The following is a 25,971-nucleotide window of genomic DNA, read 5'->3' on the forward strand; positions in this document are numbered from 1 at the left end:
TAAGAAGAAAATAGAACCACAATAAACATACAATTAAAATGGACATACATTTCTTTGGAGTCTTTCAATTATGCATTTATATTAGTCTATATACAAGTATGATTTTTAAATAAACAATTTCTGTTACTATAAAATGTTTATTGAGATTTTATAATTGTAATGTTTTCCAGCTAAGATGACATTGATGTGAACATTTATATCTATTTGTCTACTTTTCTAATTGTTTCCTTAATATCAATTCTTAAAAACTAACTTACTTATGACCCGATATGTAGCTCAGGACAAAAGAACTTGGCTTTCATGTATGAAATTTTGGTTTCTATTCTTCGCACTATAGAAGCAAAAGCAAAATCATTAACTGTGGTTGGAAAAATAGCTCGGTGGTAAAATATTTGCCTCACATTTCGGAGGTTTTGGTTTGATCCCTGAATTTCCATATACACACACAAAAGCTAACTTACAACAAAGTCTCACACTCGATACCTAACTGGACCCTCTCCAGAAATTCGATGAACAACGGGAGGACAGTGACAGTGACAGTGACTTAATGAACATTAAACTGCTTTAAGATATATATTGCCTAAATATTATACAGATTTAACTCTCAATAAAATAACTTGAAAAGATCTATTTTCTAGCATCTTTGCTAGGGAAAGATAGCACATGATTTTTCAATATTTGTTATTTGGGGGGAAATTTTAATTTCTCTTTTTAATTTGTGCTCTTTGTCGACTAGTGAGCTTGAAAATAGCTCTTGTGTGGTACTACATGGAAAATATTATGCTATGGGAAATGAGTCAGAAAGAGAGGGACAGAAATAGAAAGATTGCATTCATCTGGGTAACATAAAGGAACAAAATAAGAAATTAACACACAAGAACAGCTGTGATAAATACCAGGTTGTTCACTCCATGGCTTAGAGGTCAGCTGTACTGTCAAGGGGTAAAGGCAGCGCAGATAGAGAAGGGAGCACCCAATAAAGGGTGCTGGGAAGATCTGCCCAAGATGGGAGATGCCTGATGAAAGTAGTCTAAGGACCGAACAGGATTGCCACCCAATGTCCCTTCTGCAGACCATAGCACCCAAAAGGAGAGATAGAACAAAAGGTAGTGCCCTACCAAAGAGGCAGGTGAGATGGGGGATGGGGAGTAGGAGGGATACTTGGATTGGTGGGAGTGGAGATTGGTCACTGGTGGTGGAATGGGTACTCGATCACTGTATAACTCAAATCCAAGTGCAACAACTTGCAAGTCTACAACTGTACCTCATGGTGTTTCACTAATAAAACAAAACAAAACAAAACAAAAATTCAAAAAAAAGAAAATTGCTCTTGTGTTTACTAGTCATTTACACTTCTTTCAATAGACATTATATGATCATGTATTATGCTTATTTTTTCTATTCAAATTTAATAGCAAAATACTGATTTATTTCACAGCACTAATTTTTTAAAACCTTTCATACTTGGCCTATCATATTAATTGCCACTATTTGTTGGTGTTCCTTGTTTTTTGATCACTTAATTTGGTTTTTGTCCTTTTCTTTCTGATTGTAAAATTTTGGACCAATGAGCATATGTTTTTCTTTATTTTCTACAGTTTTAAATTGAGAACAACTGTTAGTTTTGTACAAATAAGATACCTGTGAATTTACTATTTCTTCTCATTTTATTTATTTTAACACATTTCGATTCATCTACAACTTATCCTAGTAAGTGTTGTCATATTGAAAGAAACCACAATTTTTTTCAATCATAGCACTGTAGCACTGTCCTCCCGCGGTTCATCCATTTGCTCGAGCGGGAACCAGTAACATCTTAAACCAAATTGTGAGACTTGTTGATACTGGTTTTGGCCTATCGAATAGGTCATGGGGAGCTTGCCAGGCTTTTGCTATGTGGATGAGATACACTGGGTAGTTTGCCGGGCAGAGGAATCGGTATCAGGGTTGGCCTCCTGCAAGGCAAATGCCCTACCTGCTGTGCTGTAAACGTTATCTAAAATATACTAGTAATACCAAATGTTGTTTCTTTAACAGTGCAATATGAACGATTATTTAGTAATTTTTTTGATTTGTTAATGAAATATGTAAGCTCTTGAGTATAATGAGAATATTTTTCTAACACAAGAGTCTGACGAAGATGAAACTGTTATGACTGTCTTGTAGGATTCCATCTCCCTAGCCTGCTTCATTCTACCATGCTCTCTATCCAATCCGGTGGTCTTCTTGGGATTCTGACCTCCTGATTGGCTAGGCTCTAACTTTCAACTGCCTACTTTATGACATCATTCTCCCACCAAACCAACCTCCAACTGGTAGATTCTTGGGGGTCCCATGTAGTAGTTTGTAAACAAATTTGAAACATCATGGCAAGTGACGAGTGACCAATGACCAATCACGTGTGAGCACTCATTTGTACTGAACACTTGTTGTCTTAAGCCTCTTCAGTGTTCAGACGTACTCTCCTACCATCTCCTCTTCTCGTCTACCTTTCATCGGTATTTCCTCTTCTCTGACCATGTCAGGTAAGGAATAATACTTTTCAAAGCTTTTCATTAGATTTATCATCCATAAACTTAGCAGTCAAGTAAAAACAGCACGGAGTAATGAAGGTAATTATTCAAGTAGAATTTTATAAGCCTCATTTGAGCTTGACTTTGACATTTGTTGTGTGATTTTAGACATTGGCTTACTTTCTCTCACATACAAAGTGTTTTTCCTCATTGATTACATTATATTTTAGACATACTTAGGAGCTCAAATACACACATATACTTAAATACACACACACACACACACACACACACATATATATATATATATATATATATATGAGTGTTGATTCTCTGTGTTTCTTTGTCCTTTAATAGTGAATTTTTCATGATTTCCATTGAAAATAAGTAAATCAGAGACAGTATTTTTACAGAAACCGAAAATATAGATGCTGTGTAAAACTGTTAATATATACTAGCATGTTTTATCTGTAATGGTCTCTCCACTTGTATTTACACTTCAGTATTTTAAATATAGTGATATTACAAAGTAATAATCATTAATCTTTGAGATTTGATTTTAGCCAGGTAATAAAAAAATATGGGGCATGAATAAGGTGTGGAGTGCTGAGGGTAGGGAGGTAAGCACTCAAAGTTAAGGAAGTTTGGGATCACTTTCATCAAACATTGACCAATCGAAACCTAGACGATATGAGGGAGAAATAAATAGGAAAGAAAGAACGAAAGAAAGAAAGAAAGAAAGAAAGAAAGACAGAATAAAGAAAGAAAGAAAGAAAGAAAGAAGGAAGGAAGGAAGGAAAGAAAGAAAGAAAGAAAGAAAGAAAGAAAGAAAGAAAGAAAGAAAGAAAGAAAGCAAGCAAGCAAACATAGGGACGTCGATTATCAAGGAAGGGGTAAACGTTTGTACAGAATGTTGAAGAGAACCAAAGATTTAAAATCAAAAAAGAAAGGTACCAGTAGGAAAAGCAGTTTATAAGAAAGCCATCCTTGCTGGCTTTTTTCCTTATTATCTCTTAGAACATAGTACTTGGTACTTGACAATTTGAGTATAAACACGCTTCAGAAATGATGCTCCCCATAAATAGCTAATAGTGCTGATCTAGGGCCGTGGAAGACACAGAATCTTCAATGTTTTTATTACATTCTGGTTTTTAAGTACATGTACGCGCTGCCTGTAATTAAAAAAATGGTATATTCTAACTTGAATCAGGAGATTTGATTCATTTGTGTGGTAAGTAGTTTCCAGGTTAAAGCTGCTTGTCATCTTTACAAATATTATTTCATGTGATTTTTTCTTCCTAACATGAGAGTATTTAGATAATAGTCAACTTCTGTTCTAAATCCTAAGAGGAAGTAGAAAAATCAAGTCTCACAGGTCTAATTACACATTTTTGTCATATTTGTTAATTATTATTTTTCCTACATAAAAGATATTTTATTGGATTTCGGTGCTCATTTATTAAACATTGAGAAGAATGTTTTCCAGGTTGATAAATATAATTCAAATGTAGGAGTTGAAAGTAAGTTTGCAATATTTTATGCTCACTTTTTAAATGGTCTTTTCTGTTTCTTGTGTGATCAAGTGAAATCCTCTGCTATGTTTAAAACGTGTTGTTTGCTGGTTAATATTCAAAGATACTGATGAGAATAATTTTTTGTACTTTCGAAATTTCTTCCTGTATTTTACTCATTTAAAACTTTTCTTGTCTATGAAATACAATCACGTTTACTTCTATTTTCTTTTTGTTATGTAGTTACTGGTAAATCCTTTCTCTTTAATGGAGTGGTAAAGTGTGCACTCAAAAATCTCCTTCTATTCCATTTTTTGGCTACCAGTTTTTTCTAAAATAGAATACTGTCTTCATATTGTATATGTGGAACAATTTATTAATAAACTTATTGGACTGTTTTATTTGGTTTTGCTTGCACTCACATCCACTGTTATTCAAGGCCTACTCTTACGTCTGCTCTCCATAACTTACTGTACTGTGCTGCTTGCTACAGAGCCCAGATTTCATTAAAATCTATATTCTCCTTTTTCAGTTCTGTGATACATATTTTTCATGATGTTTTCTTTACACTTCCTTCTATGAAAATCAAATGAAATAGAAAAATAATATTCATGTATGCATTATTTTTCTTAGAATTATTAGTAACTACATTGTAGATAAACAACATAAGACACAGAGTTTAAATAAAGTTTTCCTTCCAAAAACATTTCTTGAAAAAACTCCAGTAGTCCTTTTTGAAGTGGATCAAAAATGAGGGTAACCTTCAATGCATCCACAAGATTAAGTCGTATGTGAACAGTAAGTAACAGGTACTCATCTCACAAGTCAAATGGAAACCTGATGATTACAATGGTAATAGTTGTAAAGAACCCAAATGCCTAAATTAATGTAAGGTATCTTCCTTCTGGTTTCTGGCCTTGTAGTGATCATGCAGGATCCTGGCAAAAAAACCACATGCTTTAATTTGTGTAACCTGGAAATTCTTAAGGGACAGAGAGAGATAGTACTGGAGGGGATAAGGCATTTTCCTTGTACACAGCCAATCCAGTTGAATCTCTGTCACGGCATACACTCTCCCGAATGTTTTAAGGGGTCACTCCAGAGTGTAGAGCCAGGAAGAACCCAAGATCACTGTCAGTTGTTGGTCCAAACTCCACACCACCCCAAACCCCGGCCAATAAAAATTATTGTAATATATGAAATCTCTTTGCCATCTCTGGGCCTCAGGTTTCTTCTTGTCCATTGAATGTTGCCCTTTCTCTTAGACGTCCTAGTTTGAAAAAACTTCCATTCTAGGAAATAGCATAGGACTCAATAGGAGGCAAGCTACAGGCATTTCTAGGGTAAGGAGAATTATCTGTAAGCAAGAAATCCAGGTACAGACATGATCACCTGGCTCTTCTACAGTTCTGTGTTCACTGTGGGAGCACGATACCAAATACACAAAGTGCCAAAATGTTCCCATCTTTAAATCACCCCAAATTGTTGGAATTTTGGAAACTCAGTTGACTGTTTGTAGTAGAAGCATCCTGATGGCTTAAATTTTAAGTTCATATTTTTCCTCTCAGCGTTGAAGGAGATTATTAGTCTCACAGATTTTTTTCATCACCCTCTTGTTCCTTACAGAAAATTTTCAAAATCCATCTGTATTGGGAACTGCACATACTCTGCAGCTTTCCCTTCCCATGGTGAAAGATGCAGCTTCCCTAACAGGAAGTGTCTGCAACTACTCCAGAGTATCTGCTCCAGCTGGTAGGTCTGCTTGACTCCTGCCCTCAGCCTCTGGCACATCTTTCCAACCACTGATGGGTAGTGCCTATATTTACAACATTTCAGCACAACAATGCTATCTGGAGTGTTTCACCAGAGTCATATATCTACCTCAGCTGCTTCCTACCCAAGTGTTTTGGAATGGGATATTGCAGGAAGTGCTGAAGTGATGTCTTCCATGGGAGACTTTTTTGTGACTATTCTTGACCAAGACACTGCTGTCTCTTCCATGTCTATGGCAGCTCGCTATGAGAAAACACTAGTTACCAACAACACGATGTCTGTGTTCCCATCAGTTTCTGCCAGTCTTGTTGAGAGAAGACCATCTCAGGTTCCACATCAGAGTCAAAGCCTGTCACTTCCCTACAAGGAAGGAAGCCAGGTGTATTACTATCATCAAGGCACTCTGGGAACTCTCCTTTCCAGCCTGCAGTCCTATGACTCCATGTCATACACAGGGCTAAATGGCTCTGCCCCCCAAGCTTACAGCAACTCATCTTGAGAAATGGTTAAGGTTCTCAAGGAGGTCCAACCCCCTAATAACCAAATACCCACCTCCTAGTCTGGAATCGACTTCTCTCTGTCTCCTCAACCCATCACAGAATCGAGTTATCAAAGTGAGTAAAACGGAGAGAAGGGAAAGAAAATTCAAAAATTGGGGTCAAAAAAGAGGAAAACTGTTCGTAGACAGGTACTATTCATATACACTGAGATTTTTAAATTAAAAAAAACTCAGTTCATGTTTACTCCCCTCACTCATTTAACAGCATGTTATTTTCACACTCAATATAAGAGCTCCTAATGGAGATTGGAAGTTATGATAGTATAATGGACATCTAAGTTTCTTATAATGAAACGTCAGAAGCAGAGAAAAAAATAGCGCATTTTTCCCTTCTTATTTCATTTTTTAAATTTTTATTAGTTAAACGTCATGAGGGACAGTTGTAGACTTACAAATTGTTGTGATTCGATTTCATTTATACAATGATGGAGTACTTATCCCTCCACCAGTGCCCATTCTCCAGCACCACGGTTCCCAGTATTTCTCCCACCAGCCATACCCCCTATCCCACTCAGCCTCTGTGGCAGGGAATGCCACATTTTTCACTGTTCTATTTCAGCAGTCCTCCAGAATTACCACACTAAAAGTAAAATACATGTCTTAAACTAGTATTTTGTTATTTTCTTAAAAAGTTTCAGAACTCTAATTATAATGGTACCACGTTAACTTTCCCTTCCATAAATGAACAGCAAGGTTCTGAATACACTTGTGTTTCAGAGATTCTGACTCAAATTATGAAACCTAGAATCTGTACCTCAGCACAAATATCATGATGTAGTAGTGCTTCATTCATACTCTTATTCTATGATATTAACGCCCGTTTATTTTTCCATGAAAGTGAATAAATTATCAGTACAATACATTACAAAGCTAAGCTCTGTATGGCACTTATTAGTTTGAAAATCTATAATTATTTTTTAAAAAAACCTTTTGTTTGGAGGACATTGAAACTGTGTCATAGACCGAAGTGCTCAGGGATTACTCCTGGATCTGTGCTGGGGATCACTGCTGAAGATGCTTAGGAGATCATAAGTGATACTAAAGATCAAATTGCGGTCAGGTGTGCGCAGGGCCATTGCCTTAACAAATGTAATATTGCTCTTCCCAAGTCTCTTATTTTTCAAGTTAGTTTACACAGAAATTCTTTCAAATACAAAGAAAACCAAAAAACAAGAGCAACACATGAAAAACAGTAAGAACTACAACATTTACGTCCAATCTTTGAGCACAGGACTTGTCCATTATCCGAAGAATACCCAGTAATAATGCATTGCCTATTGCTGGTAGGTGCACATTTGTTGCACCACTAGTTTTGTGGACCGAATATCTCATTTCGCAAGCACTGATTTCTTCCTTGGTTCCTTTTTAGTGATGAATTTCCTGGGGATGGAGACCTCCCTGCCATCGCAACCTTCAGGTCAGACATTTGGTCTGACACAGATTTCCGAATTGCCCACATCTTGCAGTAGCAGGATTCAAAGACCTTTGAGTAATCCACCACCTGAGCTTATGGACTAATAAAACAAAAGTAAAATAAAACCTTTACACTCTGACATCAAAATCGTCCTTATAGGAGGGGAAGTAAATGACTGAAATGGGTAGGGGAGTGTTGTTAGTTAGTTGTGGACAGTAGCTGGATATTTGACGGTGCATGGAGTATGAATACACAGTTCCAGAGATCAGGAACTCTGTACTTGAAGCAAATACAGTTTGTAAACTTGTCATCACAATTATATGTCCATATGAAATTTATCTACATATGCTTTGTGCCTTCCTTGCATGTATGTGTTATGCATTCCTTTATCATGGCCTCAGAAATGCATCTGAGGGCACTCGGAAAATTAGTTGAGCCCCAAGTATGGGGAGAGAAGTAGTAAAGAATTGGATGAGGAAAAAATATGAGTTGGAGCTTAAGAGCCGTGTAAGAGGAATATATCGATATGTATGTGTCTGTAAATACACATATATATGTATAAATATATATATGGGCTGGAGCCATAGCACAGTGAGTAAGACGTTTGCCTTACACGTGGCCAACCTGGGTTCTATTGCTCTCCTCCTCTCAGAGAGCCCAGCAAGCTACTGAGAGTAACCCTCCCTCATGGCAAAGCCTGGCAAGCTACCTGTGAAGTATTCGACATGCCAAGAACAGTAACAACAAGTCTCACCATAGGGACGTTTCTGGTGCCTGGTCGAACAAATCAGTGAACAATGGGAGGACAGTGCTACAGTGCTATGGTTAATTCAAACGTTGTTTATGTAAAATATGAAAGAATCAAATAAATATTCTATAAAGCTGATTACACCTATTAAATTAATATAACTTTAAATAGTGTTTAGAAATTAAGTTGAAGAATTTTAAGGCTATCGAAAGATATTGACAATATATCAAGAAACACATGGATTTTTGAGGAGGAAGAACACGTAGCAGTTGTCCTTTCTTAAGGTTATTATTTTTGGCATTTATAGAATATGCTTTCCCTGAATTTTTGTTAATAGCTTCCGTTTTTTAGAAAGCATCATAATAAATTATATTTTTTAAAAAAATTTAAAAAAAGCTCTGTTAGTGAGTGGATTCTGTATGTTTGGAACGTGGGAAGTATTTTCCTATGTAATTTACATTAAACATGATATTTACAACAGAAATACCATCTGCAGTACCATTCACAATAGCCAGAAGAAACTATGGTATACCTACACAATTGAATACTACGCAGTTGGCAGGAAACTGACATCATGAAATTTGCTTATAAATGGATGTACAGGGAAGAATATCATGCTCAATGAAATCAGTCAGAAGGAAAGGGGTATACTGATTGGACTACCCCATTTTTGGATATAAAAAACCAGAATGTGAGACTAATACCCAAGGATAGCAGAAACACCGCCCAGGAGAATTGGTCAATGGTTGGACGCTTGCCACAAGTGCTGAAGGCGAGCATTTGGAATAAAGAAGGGACCGCTATGTTTTCTTCTTGTGGAGTTTAACCAGTATTTTTTATATCCTGGATATCAACCCTTTGTCAGATGTGTATTCGGTGAATATCCTTTCCCATTCTGTAGACTGTCTTTGTATTTTGGTCACTGTTTCTTTGGAGGTGCAGAAGCTTCTTAGTTTAAGATAGTCCCATTTATCTATCTCTGTTTTCACTTGCTCGGCCAGTGGCGTGGCATCTTTGAAGATACCATTAGCTTCAATGTCATGGAGGGTTTTGCCAACTTTATCTTCAATGTACCTTATGGTTTCTGGTCTGATGTTGAGGTCTTTAATCCATTTTGATCTTACTTTTGTACATGGTGTTAGGCAGAGTTCTGAGCCTATTTTTTTGCATGCAGCCGAAGAAGGGACCGCTATGACAATGATAGTTGGAAGTGATTACTCTGGGTGAGAACTGAGTCCTGAAAGTAGGTAAAGGAATAAACGTGAGAACTTCTCCCTCTCTGTATTACAATCCATAATGCCCATAGTATGTGAGAGAGAGAGAGAGAGAGAGAGAGAGAGAGAGGTGCCTGCCATAGTGTAGAGACAGCAGGCTGTCAGGTGGGGTTTGGGGTTGGGAGAGGGAGTGGTGAGAGAGAAACTGGGGACATTAGCAATGGAAAAGTATACTAGTGGAGGTTAGGTGTTAAAATATCCTATGATTGAAACTGAATCATGAAAAGGTTTGTAATATGTGTCTCCTGCATATTCAATACAAAAATATGATATTTAGATTCTACCACCATGAATAACCTATGAATTTGCTGAAATTTATTTTTATCACCTTGGCTGGTCTCATTGCATGGATGTCTGTGTGGTAAAACTTTTTCATTTTATGCGGACTGAAGAGACAAAAATCATAGGGTTGGGACTTCTGGTGGAAGGAGAGAAGAGCACAAAACACCCTGTTGAACACATCTCAGCAGGGTCACCTAACTTGCGTGATGACAGACCTCCTTCACTGATTTCTTCTTTTGTAATGTGGAAAAATGAAAAAACTTTGCAGGCTGACAAGGGGTTGTCTCCTCCAGTTCTCACTATTTTCTTTTCGATCAGAACTGTTTAAAGATTATTAGAAAAATTTGGAGCTAAATGATTTGTTCTCATATATTTCCCCTACATGGTGTCAGTGGGCATTGATCCAGTAAGGCCAGCATGAAAAAGTTGAGGTTTATGTCTTAACCACCAATGCCAACACTACTGTATGTATCAACACAAAGTACAATAGTAAAACTTCAAAATGTGTTTGTCAAGGAAATCGGTGGGAATGCCGGGAAAAATGAGTAATTTGTTGGTGGAAGGATGCAGACACTGGTGGTGTGATTAGAATTGGAATATTGTATGACAAATCTCCAATATAAATGACTTTGAAAATCAAAATTGCCTAAATTTTAAAAAAAGGAGAAGTCAACTTATGTCTATATTTCAAGAAGGCTTGTCTTGGCAAATTTTGGCAGGGAGACCATAGTTGGTAGAGAGAGGGAGAAAGAAAGGGAGAGTTGACAGTTGAGAAGAGAAGCCTGGATATCATGGAAGAGATGAAAGCTGATCTTAGAAGATTTGGAGCCATCAGAGTTTAGAGAGCTAAATGGTCTGAACATTGCAGTTTAGATACTTGAATAGTGAGATTGGTTTCAGTCATCAGCACTGTATATATAGAAAGAGTTCAAAGACCTCACAGATATTCAGGCTATAATAACTAACAAGGGAAGCGTTTTTTTCCTGAAGCACTATGTAAGGATAATATATTGCCAGGAAGAATGATAAGAAGTTGGTTCTTTTTTCACAGATTAATACATTAGAGATGAAAACTTTTATTCAAAGGAATCTATGATCTTGTCCTGTTTCTCTGTTATCTTGTCATCATTCCATTCTCCCCCATGACCCTACCTAATCAGGGCTCTCGACATTTCTCAGCAGTGTCACCACATAGCCTATGAGCATGTGTTAACTGCAGGTAGCTCACAGCTCTCATGTTTGCCCCCCATCCAAGCCAGAGCCATCCTTCTGAAACCAAGGATATTTGCTGAAGGCCCGTTCTTCCTTGAAGTGGCAGTCATGGTTTACCTCTTCTTAATCATTTTGTTTACAAATTTAGATGTATGTCACTATACTAGTGACAGGGGTTTTCCAAACTATGGAAAGCATAAACATTTCCATTTCCCCCACGAATTTTGGGCTAGTTATTTTCTATCCACTGCTAAAAATTTGTGATAATTAGGAAATAGAACTGAAGTAAAAACAGGGACATTTGTCAATTTGGTGCCATGACTAATCAGTCTTAGTATAAGTATATATTTCTAGAAAAAAAATGCAGAAGAAAATGAGTTGGTTGCTAGCAAAGAATGCCAAACCTCTGCCAAGAAATACTTTGAAAATAAAAATTCTGACTATGGACTGAACATGATTGCAATTTAATGCCTCTTTTGCAGACCACAACACCCAAAAGGAGAGAGAGAAAAAAAGGGAATGTCCTGCAACAGAGGCAGGGTGGGATGGGGGGGGGGATTGGTGTGGGAGGGATACTGGAATACATGGTGGTGGAAAATGGGCATTGGCGGAAGAATGGGCATTTGATCATTGTATAATCAAAACCCAAGCACAAAAATTTGTAAATGTACAACTGTACATCATGGTGTTTCACTAATAAAAATTTTAAAAAAATAAAATAAACAAAAATTGTTTCGTCTGCCAGAGATCAGCAGATGGGAACCTGAGTGAAGGCAAAAAATTAAATTGGTTGACTTTTATTTTTCCTTGAGTATATTAATTTGATTTTGGAGTCAATTTATATGAGAGTTCATCAAGACACAGAAATTTTTAGCGCTTCTCTTGTTTAGAAGTATAGTGATACACCATATCTCTATCTCACATTCTTTTTATTTCTGATAGTTTGACACAAAAGATATGTCGAAATCATAGATAAATGTAAATTATTTAAATACTTTTTTAATTATTTAAAATTACCTTATAGAATAACATTATAGAATTTCATAAATTTTAGGATTATGCAGAATCAACTTGCATGTATCATATTACACTCACTACTAAAGGCCTACTCTGTCATTCACCATTGTTCAGTTTTTCCACTTTGATTATACTTTTCGATCTGGTAACTAAATAATCTCATAGTTCTAAAGTTTGTTTTTATTGCTTTGAAAAGATCAACATTATGTAATTTTCAACATTGGATGAAACTAGAGGATATCATGCATGTAAAGTTAGCCTTAAGGAAAGGAACAGATACAGAGAGATTTTTCTCATATGTGGGATGTAAAGACACACAGCAAGGTAGCAACAAAGGTTCAAGAGCAATGTAAGGGGAGAACTGATCCACACAATTGGGTCAGGGGATTAGGAGGGAGATATTCTGGGGGATTGGGGGAGAGGGAGGGTTTGTTCTTTGAGAGAATGAGGAGTGTCTTGTTGGAATTATGTGTATGAGAAACCATTGTTAATTGAATTATAAATCATAGAATATAAATAATGTTTTAGACGTTTGTCTGTCTCATTTTATTCTTTTAATTTGTTTTCTCCATATGCCACATAGGCATGAACTTGTAGGATGCCTATCTTTCTCTGCCTGGTTTTTGTCACTAAACATAATCACCTCATGTTATCCATTTTATATACAAATAATAAGAAGATTTCACTTCATACAACTGAGTAGTATTCCATTGCTATACCACCTTTCATTTTCAAAATTTGTGGTTGAAAAGATACAAATATTGGTTTTAACAATGCTCTGGTGTTTTCAAAGTTTTAGTTTAGTGAAACAAAATATATTTTATTGAAAAACTCTTAGAATCTTGTGAAACAGTTGTAGGGTGGAATGGAATATATGTTCAAGCGAGAACAGTCATTTAACAAAACAAGCAAAGAGAGACATAGAGAAAGGAAGCACGGTATTTCTTCAAGGGAGAACACAAGCTTGAGGAACAAGCCCACTCTGGTAGTTTAGGAATAAGAACTTGGATTGGTATGAACTTAACTTTTGCACTTTAGGGGAGAATCTGAGTGAAACTATTATAAGTACGTTCAGGATCATGATACACTGGAGTCTGCACTTGGAGTGAGGAGGGTAGAGAGTTCTTTGGGGAGACCGGACTATAGATAACAGTAATATTATAACACGAATGATAGTATCTTACCGTGGGATTCCAAAAAAATCTTTAAGAGTGGCGTCAGAAATGATAACATTCTTAGGTATTTGGGTTTCCTGTGGAAACAACGGGAAGCTGAGTTTATGTTCTGGATGCATCCACCTGAAACAAGGTCAACAAGTCATGAATGAAAAATTTCAAGTTAGATGGATCAAGGATTCTGATCCCAGTGGAAGGCTAGCTTTTGGGTGGACAATTTCTACTGATGGCCTGATGTAGATTCTGATCCTGGGATACGTAACAGAAAGGAGGTAGTGACTGGTATCCTCAGAAGTGAAGCCTCTGAGACAGAAGTCATTCATGCCCACTTATGGGTTATCAATGTTTGCTCATGGCTGCTACCATTATAACATGCCGTTCAATAGTTCTGTGGTTTCAATTTACTGTGTCAATGTAAAGATGAAGTTTCCAAATGGAAGGTAAAAATCTGAGGCCCTCAAGATGATGAATCATAGGGAGGGGGGGAGCTGGAGCGATAGTACAGCAGGTAGGGCATTTGCCTTGCACACGGCATACCCAGGTTAGATTCCCAGCATCCTGTATGGTCCGCCCAAGCACCGTGAGGAGTAATTCCTGAGTGCAGAGCCAGGAGTAACCACTGTGCATCGCCACGTGTGACCCAAAAACGCAAAGAATGATGATCTGGGATTGATCCTTAGCATTGCAAACGGCATTATTTTTTAATTTTTAATTTTTTTCTTTCTTTCTTGCTTGCTTGCTTGCTTTTTTGTTTTTTGGGTCGCACCTGGCTATGTATAGGGGTTATTTTTTATTTTTAAAAAAAACTTATAATTTTTCCTTTTTACTTGTGGTTTAAAAGTGTATCTAAAATATTTTAGAGTAAATATATGTGAAGAAGAATAAAATTCACGGGAACTATTTAGTGTTCTTAATGATACAGGCGTCAGAATTTTGAGGTTAATTGTATGGGTATTGCATAAATAATTTTTCCACATTATGTGGGCTGTCTTTCGATCATGGTCACCATTTTTTCTGAGTTGCAGAAACTTCTTAGTTTAATGTAGTCTCATTTGTTTATCTTCACTTCCTCTTCCTTGGTCAGTGGTGTTTCATTCTAGAAGTTTCCCTTAGCTTTAATGTCATGAAGGGATCTTCCCACATTTTTCTCCATATATCTTAAGAATTCAGGTATGATAGTGAGGTCTTTAATACATTTGATCTGACTTTGTGCCTGGCACTATAAAGAGGTCTGAGTTCATTGTTTTTTGCATATTGCTGTCCAGTTTTCCCAGCACCAGTTGCTGAAGAGACTTCCTAGCTCAACTTCATATTTCTTGAGCCTTTAAGAAAGATTAGGTAATAATAATCTGAGGGCCAGCGTCAGGATATTTGACTATATTCCATTGATCTGAGGCCTGTCTTTATCTGAATATGATGGTATTTTGATTATTAAAACTTTGTAGTAGGGTTTGAAGTTGGGGAAGGTGTTCCCTTCTTCTTTTTACCAAAGATTGCTTTAGCTCTTCATGGGAGTTTATGGTTTTGTATGAGTTTAAGAGTGTTTAATCTATTTCTTTGAAAAATGTTATGGGTATCCTTATAGAAAGTGCATTAAATCTTTATAGAGCTTTGGGGTGGATTGCCGTTTTGACAGTGTTAAACCTCTCAATCCATGAGCATGGGATGTGATTCCATTTCCTCATATACTCTCTTATTTCGTGAAGTAGTGTTTTGTAGGTTTTTTTTTTTTTGGTGTAATTTCTTAACCTTTTTAGTTGATTCTATTATACTCTATTTTCTGAGGTATTATTGTGAATGGGATTGTTTTTCTCTATCTCTTTTTTCTCTTTCATTATTATATATGGGAAAGCCATGGAGTACCAGATATTGATTTTGTAATATGCTACTTTACTAAACAAATCTATTGTTCCCAGGAGCTTTTTTGTACATTCTTTGGGATTTTCTAAGTATAGTATCATGTCATCTCCAAATAGTAAAAGCTTGAGTTCTTCCTTTTTTATCTGGATGCCCTTGATATCTTTTTTTTTTTACCGAAATCATATGGCAAGTACTTTAAGTACTATGTTGAATAGGAGTGGTGAGAGTGGGTAACTTGTTTTGTGCCTGATTGTATTTTGGGATTCTAGCTCATTGATTTCTGCTCCAAGCCTTTGGTTTTTCCCCCTTGAGAATAATGCTTGCTGTGGGTTTGTGGTAATTTGCTTTGACTAGATTGAGGAAAGTACTTTCAACTCCAATTTTATTGAGAGTTTTTCATCATGAATGGGTGCTGGATCTTATCAAATGCTTTATCTACATCTATTGATATGATCATATGACTTTTATCTTTATTTTATTGAGATGGTGTATTCTGTTGATTGATTAGAGAATGTTAAGCCATCCTTGCATCCCCAAGCTAAACCTATTTGGTCATAGTGTGTGATCTTTTGTTGAGTTTCTGGATTCTCTTTGCTGGTATTTTCTTGAAAATCTTTGTATCTGTATTCATCAAGGAAATAGGTCTGTAATTTTCTTTTTTTGTGGTGTCTCTATCGATATGAGTATTAGGGTGATCTTTGCCTCATAGAAACTATTTGGGAGTATTTCTGTTTCTTCAATTCCTGGAAAATCTTAAAAATATTGGAAGCAGTTCCTCTTTAAAGATTTGAAATAGTTCACTATTGAATCCATCTGGGCCATGGATTCTGTTTGCAGGGATACTTTTGACCATCATTTCAATTTCCTTGTTAGTGATAGGTTCAAGTATTCCAAATCTTCTTGGTTCAGCCTTGGGAGGTAATTAGAATCCAATAATTTATCAATTTATTCAAAATTCTCTCATTTCCTGCTGCAAAGAATCTCAATATAATCTCTGATGATCCTATGTATTTCTGTAGTTTCTATTAGGATAACCCCCTTTGCATTTCTGATTCGATTTATTAGAATTCTTTCTCTTTGTTTTTTTGAGAGGCTTCTCATGGTTTATTGATCTTATTTATTTTCTCAAAGAACCAGCTTTTGCTTTTATTGGTCTTTTGGATTGTATTTTGGGATTCTAGCTCATTGATGTCTGGTACAAGTTTTATTATTTCCTTCCTCCAGCCTATTTTGGACTACTTTTGTTGGTCATTTTCCAAAATCTTGAGCTCTAATTTATTCATGTAGGCCCTTTCTTTCTTCCTAATGAATTCTGGCAGATCTATAATCTTTCCTCTTAACACTGCTTTTGCTGTGTCCCACAAGTTATGGTAGCTCGTGTCCTCATTCTCATTTGTTTCTGGAAACTTTTATTTCCTCTTTGATTTCTTCTCTAAGCCAATGGTTGTTCATTACTCCCCTTAAAGAAAATATTTCCTTGCTGAGCTTCAGTCTGTTTGATCTATGGAGAAGTGACAAAGAAGTGTTGAAATCTCCTTCTAGTATTGTGTTGCTATCAATGTTTTTCTATAAGTCAATTAGAAGTTGTTTTTAAGTATTTTCCTGGTCTGTCATTAGGATCATATACATTGAGGAGGGTGAGTTCTTTCTGATGTACATATCCCATGATCATTAAGAAATGACCTTCACTGTCTCTGATAATCTTTAGCCTGAAGTCCATGTGTTCTGATACTAGTATGGCCACTCCAGCTTTGTGGAGGTGATATTTTCTTGAAAACTTGTTTCCCAGCCTTTTACTTTTAGCCCATGGGTGCTTTGATTGTTCAGACGTGTTTCTTGCATGCAGCAGAATGAATGTTGGTTTCAGTTTTCTAATTCATCTTCCCATTCTGTGCCTCTGAATTGGCACATTTAGTCCATTGACATTGAGAGAGATTGTTGTGGTGTGGATTTGTGCTCTCTTTATGTAGAATTTTTGTACTTGTGGGGATTGTCTTAGCTTAAAGTAGACCTGTTCATTCTTCTTGCAACAAAAATATGGAATGCTTTACAAGTTTGCATATCATCTCTGTGCAAGGACCATGCTCATCATTTTATCATTTCAATTTTAGTATATGTGTTAAACTTAGTAGGAGTTAATTTTTCCATATTTTTCTCTTCTTATTACTTTGAGTGTTGTCCTTCCTCACTCCTATGGCAGACAATGATTCCTAATCAAGGAATGTATTTCAAAGCAGCATGAATAAATAGATTTAGAAATTCAATGTCCCAGAAAGAAAAATATGGTTTTTACCATATTATCTTTTACCATACCCTAGGCATCAGTTTTACAAAATAATTCTTTTGGAAGATGGTATATGAGGTTGTTTAATGTCGTTCCCTGAAACCTTAATTAAGACCATTAAACTAGAGCCTTTTGCTGTTCTCACCTCAGTCCCGTGTACTTCTCCAGGAAAAGGTGGATGGTGTTGTCTGCACTTTGACCACCTTGAATGTATGTAGGATTTTTCTCCTGAAGGATGACGTGAGAAGCATATTGATGATTTCATTCCACCTTATTACAAGTTCAACTTGAACGGAAGGTGAGACTCATGTGGCTCCTATAAAGGACAGAACAAAGGGTCTCAGTGAAGTTTAATGGCTAACTCACATTAACAACATAGATGACTCATAGTAACCTGTGTGCATCTTTGTGTATAGTGAGTTTCATATCTACTGATAGTGATTCTTAGTCATGACACATGGGCAAAACGGATCTGTAATTAAAAATCTAGTTCTCTGAGCAGAGTGGGGTCTCTGACGTGATTGAACAAGTTTGTAGTAATTTATTACTAAGCACATAAGTATTTTCAATCATGCGTACTTTTCGATCTAAAATTAATTCCAAATATGTCTAAAACAACAGTCTCCTGACCTCGCACCTGGCTTTCCTCACTGGGGCCCCTTGGAGATGGCGGGGTGAGATTCCCTCACCGCCCTGAGCATAGCCCCAGCAGCTGAAGACCTCTGCAAACAGCCATAGGTACGCTTAAGACCACTCTTCCCAAGCTTGAAGGAGCCTCATGCATGAAGGAACTGGAAGAGGAACCCAAATGTGCGGGACCGGGGGATGAGATCTCCATGGCTGCTCAGATCAAGACTGTGCCCCCTCCTTCCAGATCCTCCATCTTCTAGTAATTAAGTGTTAAAACCACGATCTACCCCTGGATCCATGTAATGCCATCAATAGCCAACATCCAGAGACTGGATCTTATTTAGAAGACAGCAACTCTGATTGTCCAGTTCTCACTCTCAGAGAACCTGGTAGGCTTCTGCGAGTATCTTTCCCGCATGGTGGAGTCTTTGTTTCTGGTCACTGTTTCTTTTGAGGTACAGAAGCTGCTTAATTTAAGATAGTTCCATTTGTTTATCTCTGTTTCCAGTTGCTTGGCAAGTTGCATGTTATATTTGAAGATACCTTTAGCTTCAATGTCGTGGAGGGATTTGCTGACCTTGTCATCACTGTACCTGAGGGATTCTGGTGTGATGTTGAGGACTTTGACCTATTTTTATCTGACTTTTGTGCATGGTGTTAGGTAGAGGTTTGAGCCATTTTTTTTTTTGCATATAGCTGTCCAGTTTTTTCTGCACCGTTTGTTTAGAAGGACTCTCTTGAACCACTTCATATTTCTTGCTCCCTTATCAAAGATTAGATGATTATATATTTGAGGGTGTGTGTCAGTATATTAAATCCTTTTTCATTGGTCTGCAGCTGAGCCTTTGTTTCAGTCCCATGCTGTTCTCATTATTATCGTTTGTAGTAGAGTTTGAGGTTGGGGAAGGTGATGCCTCCATTGTCTTTTCCCCAAGAATTGCTTTAGCTATTCGTGTGCGTTTGTTGTTCCATGTGAATTTCAGGAGTGCTTTATCAATTTCTTTGAAGAATGTCATGGGTATCTTTATAGGGATCAAGTTGAATTTTTACAATGCTTCTTGGAGAATTGCCATTTTGACAATGTTAATTCTCCCATTCCATAAGCAGGAGATATGTTTCCGTTTCCTCGTGTCCTTTTTTAATTTCTTATTGTATAGGTTCTTTACCTCCTTAGTTAAGCTGATTCCAAGTTCTTGATTTTCTGAGGCACGATTGTGAATGGGATTGCTTTTTCATCTCACTTTCTTCTCTCTCATTATTTGCATATAAATCAGCCATAGACTTTTGGGTATTGAGTTTATAGCCTGCAATTTTACTATAAAAGTCTATTGCCTCTAGGAGTTTTTTCGTAGAGATTTTAATATTCTCTAAATATAGTATGATATCTTCTGTGAATAGTGAGAGATTATTTCTACCTTTCATACATGAAAAACCCTAAATATCTTTTTCTTATCTATTTTCTATTCCAAGTACTTCCAGTACTACATTGAACAGAAGTGCCAAAATGAATTTTTACTTAGCACATTCTGTCTGTAAATTTATATGCTAAGAACAGTGGTAGAAACAGTGATATCTTAGTAATTTACAAGTAAATTATGAAGACAGATAATTTAAAAGAATTTCTTTGTATAAATTTCCAAAATGTTTAGCTTTTATTAAATATATTAAGAATAAATCATAGGTCTTGATTACACCGTGAAGATTATTTTCCTGTTAGAAGTATCCCTTCTAAAATGCAAGAAAGAGACACATTTTGAAAATGTTGATTATTCGTTAATTCATTCAATGAATGTTTGTAGCCTGGTTGTGCAGTGCCTGCAGGAAGTCAATCTGTACCCTCAGGTGAGTGCATCAACAGTCTTCATGCTTCCCGATAACCTCAAATGGCCACTGTGCCTCTGGCTGGGTCCCAACAACTCAGGACTACATTTCCCGAGAAATTAAACTCCCGAAAGATATGTGGGAGCCATGTTAACAAACCACCCCTGGCTCAGCTATACAGGCTAATGGATTGGTCTTGTTTCAGAAACCCATAGACAAATCTGGAAGATATCAACAGCCACAGTTAACCTTGGAACTGCAAAAGGCTGAATACACTAGGGTAAATCGGAGGGAGGCAGGTTAGTTTGGTGCCCACCCAACCAGAACCCAGTGCAGCCACTTTCTCCCACAATACAAAATCGCCACCATGCCCTCCTCTGGTTTCCACCGTCTCAGGATGGCTCTCACTGAAACATAACAGCTGAAAATTCGGATATGTGTGTTTTGTGACTGAAATCTCCAGGCTTTCCCTGGGCAGGATGGGCATCCTACACTCACTGCCCTGTACTTATGGAAGCCTCAGCAGTCATTTCCATACCTCAAAGCTAAACTCCAACCTTACCTTCCTGATAAAAATGCTCAATTACTTGAACAAAGATGATGACCTCTTAGTACCTGTATGAGACCCTTAATGCACAAAATAAAAAGGAGACAAAGAGAAAGAATCAAAGATCCTGCCATAGAGACAGGCTGGGGGTGGGGGTAGTTTGTTGGGGGATGGTTTTAGGGAACCAGGAATATTGGTTTTTGGAAATGTACACTAGAGGAAGGATGGAAGTTGGATCGTTGTATAACTGGAACTAAATTATGAATAGATTTGTAATGGTCTATATCACAGATATTCAATAAAACATTAAAAATACTGATGGAACTTTAAAACCCAGCATAACAATTTTTGTGTTCTCTGTAGGAAAAAAATGTTACTCGCCTGTGTGCCAATAGCTTGTAGAAAGCTAAACCCAAAGATATATCAATGACTGTCTTTGGCATGAATACTGTAATTGCAGCTATGTTATGTTTTAGAATCAGTTCGTGGACAAGACGCCAAGAGGAGCAGTGGCAAAGTGCATCAATGTTGAATGGATAATGTTTCAGGAGCTTGCAAGGGAGATGCGAAGCTTTGGCATGAGAAAAGGGAAGAAACAGAAGAGTGAAGTACTAATAAGTATCATGAGAAAAATGCAAGGGAGGACATTTCCAGGCAAGTGTCACACTCTGTTGAGCTTTTCGTGAGGATAAGTATTAGAAAGTATCTTTCCCATTTAGTGGTAAAAAGGTTACTTTGATGGGTATATTTAAAATTTACTTTAACGATTAGAATCACTAAGAGATACACAGTTACAAAGTTGCTCATAACTGAGTTTCAGTCATCTAATGTTCTAGAACCTTTCCAGTATATTGGGGCATTTTTGAAGGAATATCCCTGGTGCGAGGACTAGGGCATCTGAATCTTAACTCATTTCACCAAATATATGATCTGTACTCACATGATTTGCACTGTCTCCCCTACTCTTTGATTTATGTTTTCATGCAATATTTCCTTGTGAACCTCACTTCAAGTGAGGCTCCCTATTTAAGACAAGTACATGTTTCTGGGACATTACATATTTTTTGGTTTCTGGGAGAGTCTCTAAAGCAATGCTCAGGAGGTGTGGGGGCCCTACAGACAATTCTCAGAAAACGTGGCCATGGTGCTTGGGGTCCTCCTATGCTATACAGCCTTTGATACTCTGGCAATCATGTGGTGCTGGGAGTCAAATTGAGTGCATGTGACACAAGTTCCATAAGCACTACACTATCTCCTGCGGCCCTGGGTATTAGATTTATGTCAGCATTCTGAGGTCCTCCCTTTTGTCAGAAAGCAGAGACTTGTGCAGGAGAAAGTGGAAGAGACTTTAGGGTTTAGCTAGGTTGACTGAGTAACTGGTGATACCATTAAGATTGGAACATAAAGTAAAAATAAAACAAGAGCCCCGGCCTTTTCCCGCTGAACTCGACACCCTCCACAGGGGGACACCTGCGGGGAACACCTGCAGCAGCTCCTTGGGACTGTCCATCACCCAATCAGCGCCTCCCCTCCAGGTGGGTAGGGGGAGCACAAGCCAGGTTCACTACTCCTCACCCCCAGCTCCCCGCGTTTTCCTGCAGAACTGGACACCCTCCAGAAGGGGACACTTGAGGCAGCTCCATGGGATTTTCCATCCCTCCTCCTACATTCCAGGAACCTGGGTGGGAGTAAACCTGGGATGGGCCAGGGGCGTGGCCTCCATATAGGGAGTGTGTCCTCCCAGAAGTGGGCGTGGCCTTCTCCTGGGTGGCCAGCCCCAGTTATATTTCCCAATCTGGGCACTCAGGACTTTCATCTCTCACTTTGTCGCCTAATACCGACTAAAAATGTCTGACCACCTCTACTAGAATACAACAACATTCCACTCGCCTACTCCATTTCTAAGAAAAGACCTGTATGAAATGTGCTGTACAAGCTCAAAACTAAAAAGTACCTCCTAAAGCTCAAATCTCCACCACAAGGAGAATATGAAGAAAAGAAAAATTCTCAATCGAGGTTGTCCACAATTGCGCTCTCATTGATAAAGAATTCCAGGATAAAATGCAGAGGGTGTTCAAGGATCTACTCAAAGAATCAATGGAAGAGATATCCAATGACTAAAATAAGAAATGAAAGAAACAATAGAACAGAGAGCCAAGAAAATACAGGAAGAAAAGAGAACAGAATATTAAAAAGCTACAAAAAGAAGAGTCACAAATAAAGGATTCAGTGGATGAAATTAAAAAGTTAGCAAGTGCCCTTAGCAATAGGATAAGTGCAGCTGAAGAGAGGATCAGCGAGCTTGAAGATGAGCAACAGAACTCCCACTGGGAAGAACAAGCAATAGGAAAAGACATCAAAATGGCTCTAAGGAGAATCAGAGACCTAGGGGATGACGCCAAGAGGAACAACATTACAATCATTGGAGTACCAGAAGGAAAGGGAAACAACCCCAATGAAAAAGCTAGAGTAAAAGAAACCATTGCTGAAAAGTTCCCAGAGTTAAGGAAAGCAGACATTCAGTTCCAAGGAGCCAGAAGGGTACCAGCTAAACTAGACCCCAGAAAAAACACTCCAAGCATATCATAGTCAGAACGATGGATGCTGTGGACAGAGACACAATATTACAAGCAGCAAGGTCAAAGAAGGAAATTACATACAAAGGAGCACCCCTTAGATTCACAGCAGACCTATCAGTGGAAATCCTCCAAACCCGAAGGCAATGGTTGTATATAGTGAAAAAATTCAAAGAAATGAACGCCTCACCGATAATACTCTATCCAGCTAAACTCTAACTCAAATTCGATGGGAACGATACACCACTTTTTAGATAAACACAAGCTCAGGAACTTCATACACTCAAAACCAAATCTAAAAGAAGAAGTAAAGGGGCTCCTGTAAGATAAGAAGGAAAACACGTGTAAATCAACTCCTAAAGGAAGATGGCACAAAACCCCATGACAATAATCTCCCTTAATGTCAATGGTCTAAATGCACCTACCAAGAGACACAGAGTGGCAAAATGGGGTCAGGAACTGAAAGCAGCATTCTGCTGTCTACAAGAAACTCATCTGAACAATCAGAGCAAACACAGACTCAAAGTGAAAGGATGGAAAACAATCCTGCAAGCAAACAGCTCCCTCACAAAAGCTGGGATGGCCATACTAATATCCGACAACATTAATTTCAGGCTGAAAAAGATTAGAAGGGACAGCGAGGGCCACTTTCTCTTCATCAAGGTATACATTCCACATGAAGAAATCATACTCTTAAATGTATATGTACCTAATGAAGGAACAGCTAGATACTTAAAACAACTGCTAACAGATTTTAAAGAGGACAGTGCTAGCAACACCATAGTAGATGAAGACTTCAATATCGCCTTATCACCTCTGGATAGATCAACAAGAACAAAACTCAGCAAGGAAACATTGTCTTTGAATGAAGAAATAGAAGAGATAGGACTTATAGACCTATACAGGGCTTTACACGCCCCAAAGAAAGAATACACATTCTTCTCCAGTGCGCATGGAACATTTTCCAAAATAGACTATGTGCTAGGCCACAAAACATACCTCAATAGAATCAGGAAGATAGAAAGAGTATCAACAATCTTTTCAGACCATGATGCAATGAGGATAGATGTGAATCACACACAGACACGGACAACCAAATCGAACACCTGGAAACTAAACAAGTCACTGCTGAACAATGTGTGGGTCAGGAAGGACGTCAAGGAAGAAATCAAATGATACCTGGAAACAAATGAGAACGAAGACACGAACTACCAGAGTTTTTGGGATGCAGCTAAACCCCTAGTAAGGGGAAAATTCATAGCTCTGCAAGCATATCTAAGGACGGAAGAAAAGATGCACATAAGCAACTTATTTCCAGCTCAAGTTCTTATAAAAGGATAAAGAAAAGGATCCTACATTGGGCAGAAGGAAAAATATCTAAAACTTAGAGCAGAAATCAACGACATGCAAACCTAAGAAACAATCCGAAAGATCAAAGAAACCAAGAGCTGGTTCTTTGAGAAAATAAACAAGGTAGATAAACCACTAGCAACACTCACAAAGAAACAGAGAGAGAAAACACTAATACACCGAATCAGAAATAAAAATAGAGATATCACAATGGAATCCAAAGAAATTCAAAGGATCATCAGATACTACATTGAAAGTCTGTATGCCAAGAAAAAAGAGTAGTTAGAAGAAATGGATAACTTCCTGGATTACTAAAATATCCCAAAGATGAGTCAAGAAGATATAAAATACCTGAATAGACCTAGTCACATAAATGAAATTGAAACTGTAATCAAAATACTTCCCAAAAAACAGAAACTATCCCAAACAGTTTCTATGAAGCCCATATCTCTCTAATACCAAATGGAAACAAAGACACCATGAGAGAAAAAAACTACAGGCCGATATCACTGATGAACCCGGATGAGAAGATTCTGAACAAAATACTAGCAAATAGAATTCAACAAATCATCAAAAAGATCATACAACATGACCAAGTGGGATTCATCCCGGGCGATGCAAGGATGGTTTAACATTCGGAAATCAATCAACATAATCCATCATATCAACAAAAGAATCGATAAAAATCATATGATCATATCAATAGATGTAGAGAAAGCAATTGACAAGATCCAGTATCCGTTTATTATGAAAACCCTCGCCAAATTGGGGATAGAGGGGGCTTACCCCAATATAGTTAAAGCCAGCTACCACAAGCATACAGCAAGCATCATCCTCAAAGGGGAAAATCTGAGAGCTTTCCGCCTAAGATCAGGAACGAGATAAGGATTCCGACTCTTTCAACTGGTGTTGAACATAGTACTGGAAATACTAGCAATAGCAATTAGGCAAGCAAAAGAGATTAAGGCCATCCAAATAGTTATGGAAGAAATCAAGCTCTCACTATTCGCAAATGATATGATACTATACTTAAAGAACCATAAAACCTCTACCAAGAAACTCCTAGAAATAATACACTCGAGAGTAAAGTTAAAGGTATAAAATAAATACCAAAAAATCCATGGCTTTACTATACACAAATAGTGAGAGAGAAGAAAATGACAAGATGAAAACAATCCCATTCACAATTGTGTGCCAGAAAATCAACTACCTAGGAATTAATTTAACTAAGCAAGTAAAGGAATTGTACAAAGAAAAGTACAAAACGCTGCTTCTTGAAATAAAAGAGGACGCGAGGAAATGGAAAAATATCCCCTGTTCATGGATCTGGAGAATTAATATTGTTAAAATGGCAATACATCCAATAGCACTGTAGAAATTCAATGTGATCCCTATTAGGATACGCATGACATTCTTCAAAGAATT

The 25,971-nt window shown here is 37.5% G+C and overlaps 1 pseudogene; it reads right to left on the bottom strand.

Annotated features, from left to right (window-relative positions):
- Positions 1–17,369: 17,369 nt before the first annotated feature.
- LOC130025858 (uncharacterized) lies at positions 17,370–17,463 on the bottom strand (annotated as a pseudogene).
- Between the last annotated feature and the right edge of the window lie 8,508 nt (positions 17,464–25,971).

The sequence above is a fragment of the Sorex fumeus genome, unplaced genomic scaffold (genome assembly GCF_029834395.1).
Source record: "Sorex fumeus unplaced genomic scaffold, SorFum_2.1 ptg000032l, whole genome shotgun sequence".
Taxonomy (NCBI): Eukaryota; Metazoa; Chordata; class Mammalia; order Eulipotyphla; family Soricidae; genus Sorex; species Sorex fumeus.